The sequence below is a fragment of the Corapipo altera genome, unplaced genomic scaffold (genome assembly GCF_003945725.1).
Source record: "Corapipo altera isolate COAL_440 unplaced genomic scaffold, ASM394572v1 133, whole genome shotgun sequence".
Classification (NCBI taxonomy): Eukaryota; Metazoa; Chordata; class Aves; order Passeriformes; family Pipridae; genus Corapipo; species Corapipo altera.
The window spans coordinates 438,576-450,115 of NW_020884939.1; the positions used below are offsets into that span (position 1 = coordinate 438,576).

General features: G+C 40.6%; 1 long non-coding RNA gene across 4 annotated transcripts in view; it reads left to right on the forward strand.

Moving 5' to 3' along the window:
• LOC113955435 overlaps window positions 1-10,504 on the forward strand; it is a 320,550-nt gene extending 310,046 nt beyond the window's left edge. For all 4 annotated transcript variants that reach the window (XR_003530550.1, XR_003530551.1, XR_003530552.1 and 1 more), the window contains one exon: window positions 10,324-10,504. This is a non-coding gene — a long non-coding RNA (uncharacterized LOC113955435). The remainder of the gene's footprint in view (window positions 1-10,323) is intronic.
• Window positions 10,505-11,540: the final 1,036 nt, after the last annotated feature.

The window sequence follows — 11,540 nt, forward strand, 5'->3', positions numbered from 1 at the left end:
TTCACAGGGAAGTGTTTGTAACTCACCCTTTTAAAAAGAACAATTCCTTCACATGACAAGTCAAATGCAGCAATACAAATAAATCCAGCAGACAGCTTAAAAAAATGAAGTCCAACTAGATGAGTAGACAGGCAGTGTTCATGCTTTATTTGCCTTAACAGATTTGCAAAGCTAAGTCATGTGCAGCTGTTTGAAAATTTATGGAATTCATTTCTAAAGCAAACCACTGCAATGATAGACACGTCTGGGATTTTGGTTGTGTCTGTGCCAGGAAAGCCTTTGCTTTTGTGCTGCAAACGCTCTTTAATAACAGGTCTTGCATTCAGGCCTTTGGCTTCTGGAAGCAAATTAGTCCTCTCTTGCCCTCCAGCTGATTGTGATGCAACCTCATGGTTTTAGCTTTGAGTTTGTAGTTGTCACTTGCTATCCCTTCCTTCCCAAGTGTCCAGCCAGGCTGGCAGTGGCACTGCAGAGCTGAAGCAGATCTGTTACTGCAGCACAGTACTCCCCAACTGCACCTCTACCGCCTTACCCAGCCCACCTGCTCCATAACACCATTGACTTTGATTGCCTCTTGTACACAGATGTCCTTTTAAAATGTACTTGGACTCCTGATAGATTTCCAAATCTTTCCAGTTGACGACCTCCTTACAAATACCCGTTTCATGGAACGTGAGCCAACATTTCCATAATCATGTTTGGCCGTTCACACAGCCATAATGTGTGAATATAATGAGGAAAACTGATTGTGCTAAAGCACAAGCGTTAATTGGAAGCAAACGCCAAAAAGATGTTTTCATAATGGATGCATCGATATTTAAATAGTTTCCTATCATTTTAATATCAAAAATGTGTTGAGATCTGCCAACTCACTTGGTAGTCTTGGATAATACCGGGGAAGCCGTACATAATCAATGGCTTTAAGCAGCACAGTTACTAAGCACAGTTCTTGGGATCTGTGTATTTTAGCAGCAATTACTCGCTGCCTTTCACAGCCTTGGCAGCAAGTGTCAGAGCAACTGCAGATTTTGTCCAGAGCAAGTGCTGTCCTGTAATTCCAAGGGACACTTGAGGACACCACTCACCCTAACAGAATGAGGATCTGCAACATTTTACTGGGCCCTGGCTGTGGACCCACTTACAGCCCAGCTCAGTAAGATCTGCCTGCCCTGTAGGATCGCTGTGGAGAGTGGAATGTGTATTTAGTGTTTTCAGCATTGACACAGTAGAAGTTGGAGGTGGGCTTTGCAGCATGGGAATTTTGCTGGTTTGGTTGCAGTGCCCTAGATGCACGTTGTGCCATGGCACAGCAGTGTCTGAAGCAAAAAATGCAGCAAAGCAGGGCCGTAAGAGCCACTTGCATCTGCACACTGCGGTTCTGAAGTGGTTAAAAATGAAACACTAGCTAGTTGCAAAGCAGAGCTACTGAGAATCCATTCAAGATTCTGTAAGTAATACAGTTCATATCTCATGGCAAGTCATGTGCAGTTCCATCAATCAGTGTTTCATTTTCCATTATACTGTTGGCATGACAAAGCTAGGAAGTGTTGCCAGAGTTAATACTCCAGCTCTCTTATCTGTGTCTAGAAACCAGTTCATATTGGCCATGGGAGTGTTTTAGATAGTATTTCCATCTTGTGTTGCTGTCCAGTCCTGATTCCTTGGCAGACTGCCATATCTTATATATTTTGCTCCTGTAGGTTTTTTGCTTTCTCTCAAGACTGTGCACAGTTTGTCTTCCTTGCTTTTTAAGTGGAAAATACTTTGTTATTCCAGAGAGTTTGAGGATATTTTTGTCTTGCATTTCCCTGTATTACTGTTTAATTTTCTCTTCTTGTGAAAGGAGCTCTGGCTTGGAGAGTTCCCAGAATCTATGGCTGCCGTTTAATTTCTGTATTTTCTTTCCTGTTGTGGGAAGGTTTAAAGGGAGGAAAAAGAATGAAGGAAAACTGATCTTAGTTGGGGAAGGGTTTCTCTGTAAGAGTTCAAGGAAATAAATTATTCTCTGTTCCAGCATCCCATCAGGTCTTAATTGACTTTGTAGGTAAATGTATGTCATGCTAAGGAAGCCTCATCATGCTCCTCTTTAAAAAGAAGTTTGAAACTCCTGACATTATTAGACTGCAATGCAGATTATTTTTCAATAAAAATAACTGCTGCCAGTGATGAAAATTAGATATATAAAATATATCCACAGTCAGTGTTTTCAACCTGTAGCTTATACATAAGTCTAATGTGCAGCTATCTAAGAGAAAACCTGGTAGCTAAATCCACAAATGGTCAGAAAATGCCTTAAGGCATAGAACTGTGTTTGGATTTCCAAATAGTTCAAATGAGGTCTTTCACTGAGACCTTCTAGAAGAAAAAAACAGTCAAAGGATAAAAAGAAGACATGACTTGTAGGCTGATAAAAGGTATAAAACCAAAAATGGAATAAATAGTTTGTTTTCACTGTGGAGGGAGACCACAAGCATTTGCCAGCGAAATCTCATCTCTTATTCTTAAATAATCTCAGGAAAGTGTAATAGGAGTGAGGAAGCATTTGCTGAATATAGGACATTATTTGTTATAGTAAAAATTGAAGTGGCTGTGAAAAGGTGTACTGGGATCTCAAAATAAAGAGTGATTAAGGGATCTGATGATATATGAAACCCAGTGTTGATAATGCAAATCACTGTACATTGGAGAAACCAGTCTTAATCTGTACCTGTAACACGAAGGGCACTGAACTGGTGGTTATTCTGAGCTATTTTGGATAATTCTGTGACTGTATCAGTCTGGTGCTCTGTGTCTTTATCTTGGCTGTTAGATACAGTTCTGCCGTCTCTCCCCTCTCAAAAAGATAGATGAGGAACCATACAAGGCTTATTGCATTTTTGAAGCTGTTCCATACAAGGAATGACAAAGTAGACAAGAAGTCTTTATCTTGTAGGAGAGATAACTGAAGTGGTATGAAATAGTGAGCCTTTAAAATAATAAGAAGAAAATAGATGGTGAGTAGGGAAGGATTAGTAAATGTTTCTCCCAGAGGGGATAATATTTGGAAGTGGATTATAAAACCAAAAAGCAATGGTCTTTTTTTTCCCCAGACCCATAATTAATTTGACTTGCTGCTCAAAAACATTGTGGACACCAAAAATATAGGTGGATTAAACACAGTATTACAAAGGTAAGTTCATGAAAGAAAATACTGTAAGAGGCTGTAAAAAAATAAAGATACCATGTCTGGCTCAGGTAGTTTGAAGGGTTTGCTAGACTAAAGATGAAATAAGCTTGTAGTGGTTTTATATTCTTCTCCTAAACCATTGTCAGAGATCATGTGCTGTGTTCCATGGACCTTTGGTCTGACCAAGACAGCAGAGCCATGTCGTCAGTAGAACATCAATACAATACAGCAGTGGCTGAAAAATCCCAAACTCTACCACTGTATACAGGCTAAAATAAGAATTATATGTGTGCTGTAGCCATTTACATACCTGGAGTATTTGGCTGACGAGGAAAGCAATGATGTTCTGAATGACCCTGACTCTTTTATGGCCATATTTCTCTTTTTTTATTTTGAAGTGTGAGATTATTGCACTCCCTTTATCTGAAGACCAGTGGCCTGTGAACCTGGTTACTGTTCAGGTTCCCCTGGAGACCTGGATTTAGAAGGCCTTCTGTATAGAACAACTATACTCCTTTCTGTCTTGCACCTAGTGAACTCTGGAAAGCGGGACGACCTGTGCTTGGCAGCCTGCACAGTATGGCTAAACAGTTGATGCTCTCACCCAGGCTCCTCTGCCTCTCTTGGGAGCTGTGCTACTCTGGTAGAGGTACTTCTGTGTGTATTGGAAATGGAAAGATTATCCTTCTCCACGGAGCCCGTTTCAGTTTTGTGGAAATACTTCAATGATCTTGCTGCCATTGCTTGTGCTCTTTTCTTTCACAAACACTCCAGCAGATTGCAAGGCTCTCAGGACAGAGAGATTGATTTCCCTGGGAGGCAGTGAGGTATGCAAAGTGATGTGTTTCCATGGCCCCTGTTAGTGAGCAGATGGGCTGCTGCTTCTCATAATAATTGGACTACTTCAGTCAACTGTGGCTTCATTCCCAAGTATTAATCCGTCGACTTTGAGGCTGGAGCTCACAAAGAGATGGTTTACCATGACCAGGTGGTCTAGGCAAATGTAGCTATTGAGGTGTTGAGTGGATTTTTTTGTTTGTACAGATCTTCCTGTTTGGACATCCAGTAGCCTCAAAGAGTCCAGCTGGAGCCCAGAACTCCAGCTCATCCTAATCATCTTGCAGGTGTCCTACACAGATGGAGATGTCATGGAAGTGCTTTTGAAGCACCCCTCCCTGTCTAATTGCCCTCATTTCTATCTTCTCAATGTTCTGATGCAGTAGCTGGGCTCCTGCCAGCACAGCCAGCCAGAGAAATCTTGGGAAAGCCAGGAGAGAGCATTCTCTGTAACGGGGAGAGAACAAAGATCTAAGTTTTGAGCAAATGTTTCCTGTTTGTCTGGATGTCTGTTATTGTGCCCCTCCCACCCAATAAGGAAAAAAAGCACTCCAATTTCTAAAATTTCTAAAGGACAGATGATTCAGCTATCAGCCGCATATTGCTGTCGATGAAACTGTAACTATTAGGCACTGATCTATCTTGAAAGGACTATGAAAAATTGTTACACTGCATACAAAAATATTTTGACCCTAATAAAACAAGAGTTTAGTTGACAGACAAGGGGCTACCCTTCTACCTCTGCTTTAAAACACTTTGTAATGCCTTCTGTATATAATTTAGTGCTATTTTTTTCCATGTCATCAGTCTATTAAACTCAGAAATAATCTCAAGTAGTTTGGGATTTCTTCCAAATCTATTTTTAGCACAAAAAATATTATCCAACCTGTTGGAACTATTTGTTTATGATCAAGTATTCCTTCTTCAGGAGTCTGCAAGAGACAAAGCTTCTGACATGGAATTTAGGGTAATATAAGAGGTGGATGTAAATGACCTTTTTCTGTGCTCTTTGAGAGGAACAAGCTGGTGTGAGAGAATCCTCCAAAAAAGCAGAAGATTGAAATCTACCATCTGAATTAGTCAGAAAAATGTCCTTAGTCCTTGTCTCCCACATCCCAGCTGCTCTGGGTATCGTGTATTTACTCTTTGCTGTTGTGGCTTTTGCACAGACACTGAAATCTTCATGGAAGAAGAAAATTACACAGTTGAGTGCTGATGGAGACACAGGAGAGAGGGAAAGTCCCCTGTTATACATAACTACTAATACAGTGTGGGACTGCACTAGCAGGTCTGATACCTACTCTGGGATAAAATGTCACAAACAGGGCATCACAGAACTGCAAAATGGAGAAGTGGAGGTGCTGGGGCTCGAGCTGGTGGCACCCTCACCACGTGAACCGCTCAGCTGCTCACAGTTCTGAGACTGCTGTGTTTATAGAAACACTTTCCTCTTCTTGACTTCTGGAGGGAGACTTGTTAAGAACCTATTTACTCTTTACAGGACAGGAAAAAAGCTCTAGCAATTGTTCTGCTACACATGTTAAGTTGCAGTTATGCTGAATTCCAATGGAGAAATCAAATCATCAGCCTGTGTTTAAAATTCTGGTTCTACCTTGTATTGAATGTGTCTATTATAATACCCTTTCTTCTTGCTCTCACACACAGTAGGAGTTTTTTACAGTCCATTTCACTAAAGCATCCTGGAGAAAGCTGACCTCCTGACCTTATTTAAACTGTGCTCTTCAGTAATACTCCTCTCATTCCACTGGTAGATGAAATGAGCAGCAAGGGGCACACACAGCCCACATCCTTATGGACGAATTAGGATTGTGCCATATTCCTGCATAGTCCTGGCGACTTCAGCTGATAAATGTACAATGACAGGATCCTTTTAGGAAGCTTTATTTTATACGTTCACAAAAGATATTGCAGCCATACGAATTTACTGAGGGATCCTAAGAGAACAGCCACGATGTGAATGACTTCAGACAGCATCCTTCCTCATGTCATAGCAGAGGAGGTTGTGCAAACACATCACTACCAGCACTGCTGGCACAACTGCAATAGGTCACTTGACAAGAAATGCATTTTTGTCGTTCATCAGTCATTGAATTCCTTTAATGTAAATGTGAGCTCACTCCTAATTACAAATAGATGAATGAAATACAGAATATTTAAGAAAATGTTTCTCTCAGAGAAACAGGGCAATGGACTTGTAGTTTTCAGGAATACAGCAAACTTGTCCTGAAAGAGTTTCTTTTTTTTTGGGCGGGGGGGGAGTCATGGGAGGAAAGTTGGATACTCCAGAGCACAGTCTGATTTTTGTTCAAATATACAGGTAGTGATGAACACAAACGTGGATGTTGGCTTGTGGTTATAACAGGATCTGATTTTTCTGGGCTTCCAATGCTCTGAATGTGTTTAGAAAGATTTTTATTTTTTAATTTTCCCCCAGACTTTAGAAAACGTAGATATGCTACTATTGTTTTTTTCCTTTTCCCCTCTTTTCTGCCTTGTAATCTTCACTGCTATTTGATTTGGTTTTCTGCCCAGACAGAAAAATTGGAGTTTTCATCTAGACAGAAGAACTTTACTCTTTCAGAAGACAGTTATTTAAAGCAGAACGTTGGAACAACATTTATCAGTGTAATGTGCACTACTCACCCAGTCTAGGTACAGTCAAAACTCTCTTGTTCCTTACCTGTTACTTAGTACCGGAGTTAAATATGGTCCCTCTCAGTGAGTGTTTACAGCCTGATTTAAAACACTGTTCACAGTAATGCTGCAAAATGCATCTTCCTGTACAGCTTTAGGCTGCTGCCACCATGCACAGACATGGCTACAAAGGCTCCTGATTTAAATTCTCCCCACTGTATGTGAGCTGAGAACTGCTGCCTGGATGCATGGAAAACCTCATGGATACAGGGAATGCCATTCTGACTGAGTACTCTCTTATGGTTAACTCATGCAGTACTTAAAGCACTGCCATCACAAGGTTATATTTTGGGTCTGGTTTATAGGATAGGCCTATTTTTTTGGAACACCCACTGTATGTGGACGATTTTGTTTCAAGGAAGCTAAGGTGAGGTGGATGGATATAGCCAGATGAATCCCTCAGTTGAATTTTTATAATGTGGGATTTTTTTGTGTACTTGAAAACGAAACAACTGCCCTTAATTATTGTTTCCTTAACAAGCGAAGTGGTTTAGATGTACAGTGTATCAAAGCAGCTGTTGAGAAGGCTCTGATGTGTAATAGCACAAGAAGGCAGGATGGCAAATAAAACTTTCAATAGCATGAAAATTATTATAGAGATAAGGGGAAAGAAGATGAGAAGGGTGTTGGGAAAGTGAATTGTAGTATCGTTGTTAAGAACAGAAAGTTGTATTTTCAGAGGAAAAATACTAAGGAGCTAGAGGAACTGAACATCTGAAGAATATTCTTCAAGAAAAGACATAATATCAGAAAGAAAGAGTTGCAGCTAATGGGGGAAAGCTGACTTTATTGGCATGTGGTGAAAAACTTTTTTGTGAGTTACATTGTGGGTTGATTTACATCCTGTGCCACTTACTAAAGGCACTAGGGTTTCACAGGATGTAAATTAGACCAAATACTGTGTCCTGATTTACTGAGACAAATTAGTTTTGTTGGAGATTGGAAGGCTTTACTGTCCTTGATGAGAACAGCCGTTGGAAAAAGGGGGATAAGCCTCAAGAGAGGCTGGAGGTGATGTGAAGGTGGAAAGGGATGTTGAGTTAGCAGGACAGAAATACTGCAATACAAAAGGTCAGTGTTGAGGGCCTTCTCCATGGCTGGATGAAGGCAAGCGAGGCATTCCTAAAGTCAGGAGTCACTGGAGTAGTAGCAGAAACATAAGAGATGGTTGCGATTTGCTGGTGGTTATTGGGAGCATTGAGGTATCTACTGAAAAACTAGAGAAGAGTTTAGCTTCTTTTCTCTTTATATAGGTGTGTACTGAAGGCAAGCAGAAGGGTTAACTTGTTTAGACCAAATCATCCCCTGCTGCAGATTTAATTGAGATCAGCAGAATGTCTCCGCTTCCGAGAGAGTTGTGCAGATTTACACCAGTGCGGGTTTGGGACTCAGCCTTTCATCTCTATATTTTCTCAAATAAATAGTCCATAGTTAGACAACAGACTTGAAAGATAAGTCAGGAAAACACACCAGAATATTAATGCCCTTGTTGGAATGATTTGTATTTTACCTCTCAGAGAAATTTGGGAGGAAAATGCAGCAAATGAAAAAAGTAATTACTATATTATTAAAAACACCAGCAAGCACCCTAAAACCTGCAGCTGGATTCCTACTAAAAATCAAAGATGTTGTGAAGCTGGATTTGAAGCTCTGAAAACTATTATGCAAAGAGAAGTGTAAATCTTAAGGCTAGTATAGGATGACAGTTTAGTCAATAGCAGGTGAAAAATCAAAATGAAAGTGCTGTGAACTTCACAGTGAGGCAAAATAATAATATACATTTATCTAGCACTTAACATTTCCAAATTGTATGACCATAAAATAATGCAGAAAGTTGCATTGATCTTGGATGCATGGAAAGGAAGAAAGGCCATAGCATATTTCTAGAGCCTCTGCAGCTATGAACAAGCTGATGTTAAACTGGAGGTCTGCATTAGAGAGATGCTGTGACTAAGGAATTATGGATAATTTAAAAAACTAAGAAGGAATGAGTGCTTTCTATCTAGATTTAATAAAAAATAACATGTACTGGGATTAGATTGAGCAGCCCTTGGAAAAACAAAGTGATTGGTGTTTGAGACTGAAATGGAGGTAACTGGCATGTTTTGAGAGAACAAATTGGCAAACAACAGAATACGTCTTTCTGAACTAAAAATTAACTGTGCTCTTAAAAATTGTTTTAAAGACATTTAAGGAAATACACCGATAAGGAACACCCATCATCCTGAGATACTCAGTGTGTGTTTGCCCACCAGCCCCTCCTGCCAGGGCCCCCCATGCCCTGCTGGGGGGTACAGGGCAAGCAGGGACAGGCAAAACTGGCCTTCTTCATCAGCACCCATGGAACAGCAGCTGAAGACCTGGGGTCAAAATGTCCACTGCCTGCAGACTGTATTATGCCTCATGCTCATGTACAGACTTGATTGGGGGGGGGGAAATCTGAACAAAATGGTGATGATCTATCCAAGTAATTAGAGATGTGACTGATCTCCCTGGGGCTAATTCTGTATATAAAGTTCAGTGTATGCCTAGAGGGTTTCCTGAATACATTCAGAAAGTTCATTCACTCTTAAACTTGAGAAATAAATCAGGGTAAAAGCACAGTAATTGGCAGCTCTTAGGTTTGACTTGCTTTCTGACATTGCCAGTTGACTTTACCACGGGAAGGAGGGATGAAGGCAAGACCCAAGTTCTCAGAAAAGGGACTGTGTTCAGAGGGCTCCGTGGTGAATTTGTACATTTGCAGCCTCAGACAAATTTATTTTTGTAGTTGCCAAATGTGAGGGCTTTTCATAAGCACCATCTGTGGAATGAAAGGCAATCCAGGCTAAAATGTGCACAGTTGCAAATATTAGAAAATATGGCTATTATAAAAAGTCATAAGAACTTTATGCAAATGTTCCATCTCCAGTGGAAGGGCCAGATTCCAATATTACGCATGATGCACAGGAACAGATTTTTCTTAGGTATGCCGGGATGCCCACACTGCGCCTGAGATTAGAATCTGTCCCAAAAATGGATTATTGGGATATGAAAGAGCCAGTGATGAGGAAAATCAGATTTTACTGAGATGGTTTTTTTTTTTCCTCTCCCTTACTCTGTGAGAGTTGGCTTTCATCATAGTTCTTGATCTTTGTAATTCATTAGGAAAATTGGCAATAAAAATAATGACAAAATGTAAAAACTAATTTTCCTCTTTAAGAAATTCACATCACCAAATTAGGACAGAGAAGTGATCTCTATAACCCAGTTGCTCAGAGCAACTGGTAAATTTTTACCCCATGGAGCATTACCTGAAGCAAACAACAGTGACTCCATTACCGGGGGATTCCCCTGGGGTGGCGTTATCAGGGACTGGTAGCAGCACAGTTTTGGTAGTGTGGAGGTTGCATGCAGGTTAATTTACTCTGCAAATCCTATTATCAGCAGATCTTCATTTATTTAAATCCCGAAATTATTATCTTTATTTCCCCCCCCATATCCAAATACTGTCTTTTGTTCTTGTCTCTTTGGGGAGGAGGTAAATGGGATTTGGATACAAGCCGTAATTATTCTGGGAAAATCACCCTGCAGCATTGATTTATATGCAAAATTTTGCCTTGCAGCAGCTTGACAGCTACACAAGACTAAGAAGGCAAAGGCTACAGAGCAGAAGGCTCTTAAAAGCAAAGGCTTCTTAAATGAAATATTGGTGGTCCTCACCTCTTGTCTTCAGTTGTCAGTGACCCAGGGTTAGCAAAAGTTGGTACAGCTATTCCATTCTCATGTCCAGAGTAACCCAGCACAGGCTAGGTAAGAAAATCTCCTTGGATAGGGGATGTTTGATTTTCTAACATGGGATGATGAGGGGTGCAGTGAACCAAGCTCCCATTCACTGCCCAGGGGCAGAGCTGAAGAAGCCCTGAGTTAGAAAGCCTCTTGTGACTCCTTCAACATTGAGCAGGAGCTGCAGCATGTTTCCATGGTTTTGGATTAAGAGATGTTTTCTTGGAACACTGAGGGATGTCTGATGTTTTGAAGTTTAGAGTGTTCCTAATGACTTCCACAAAAATCACAATATCAGTTGGTTCTGAAAATTAGGCCCCTGGTCCAAATGATCAGGTAGGAAAGAAAGGACCAGACCCCTCAAAGTGTTTTGTTGGATCATTATGGTATGTTGTGAAAAATAACTGATACCCAGTTTTGCCTACCCAAGGCTGGAGCCAGGCTTCCTCTGAGGGCTGCCTGGAGCTGCAGACCACCAAGCTCCCTCTGGCAGCAGACTCCTCAGAGCAGCAATTAAGGAATCCTGCTGATGATGCTTTGCCATCATTGTGAAAATCTTTTAAGCCAGAGTGACAACTTCTGAAGTCATGGGGCAATAAGGACTGGAGCAGTCAGTGCTTCACTCATCCCATCCAATCACCAGAAACAGGATCTTTTCCAGGAATAAGTTCCTTTTCTGTTCCTTCTGCCTTCTCTGTGGGCCTGATTTACCTTTTATCTTCTGAGCAGCAGAGACTGGTTTTCTCCACACCAGCAGGAAGCATCCAGGTGGTTCTTCCTCCTCTCTCTTCATCCAGGCAAATTTCTACCAAAGGAACAAACAAAACATAATTACAAAAGTTTGGAGCTTCATTAAAAGCATCTCAGATTTTAGTAACCCAAGTATTGGCCTACTATTTTTCAAGGTTTTTTTCTAGATGACAGTGATAGTTTAGTATCACATTATTACAAGTAATTGGTTTATTTTTAACCAGAAAAAAAAATTTGTCTTTATTTTATACTTGAAAATTATTACAACCTTTTTTAAATCTTCCAATAATTCAGGTGAGGGATGTAT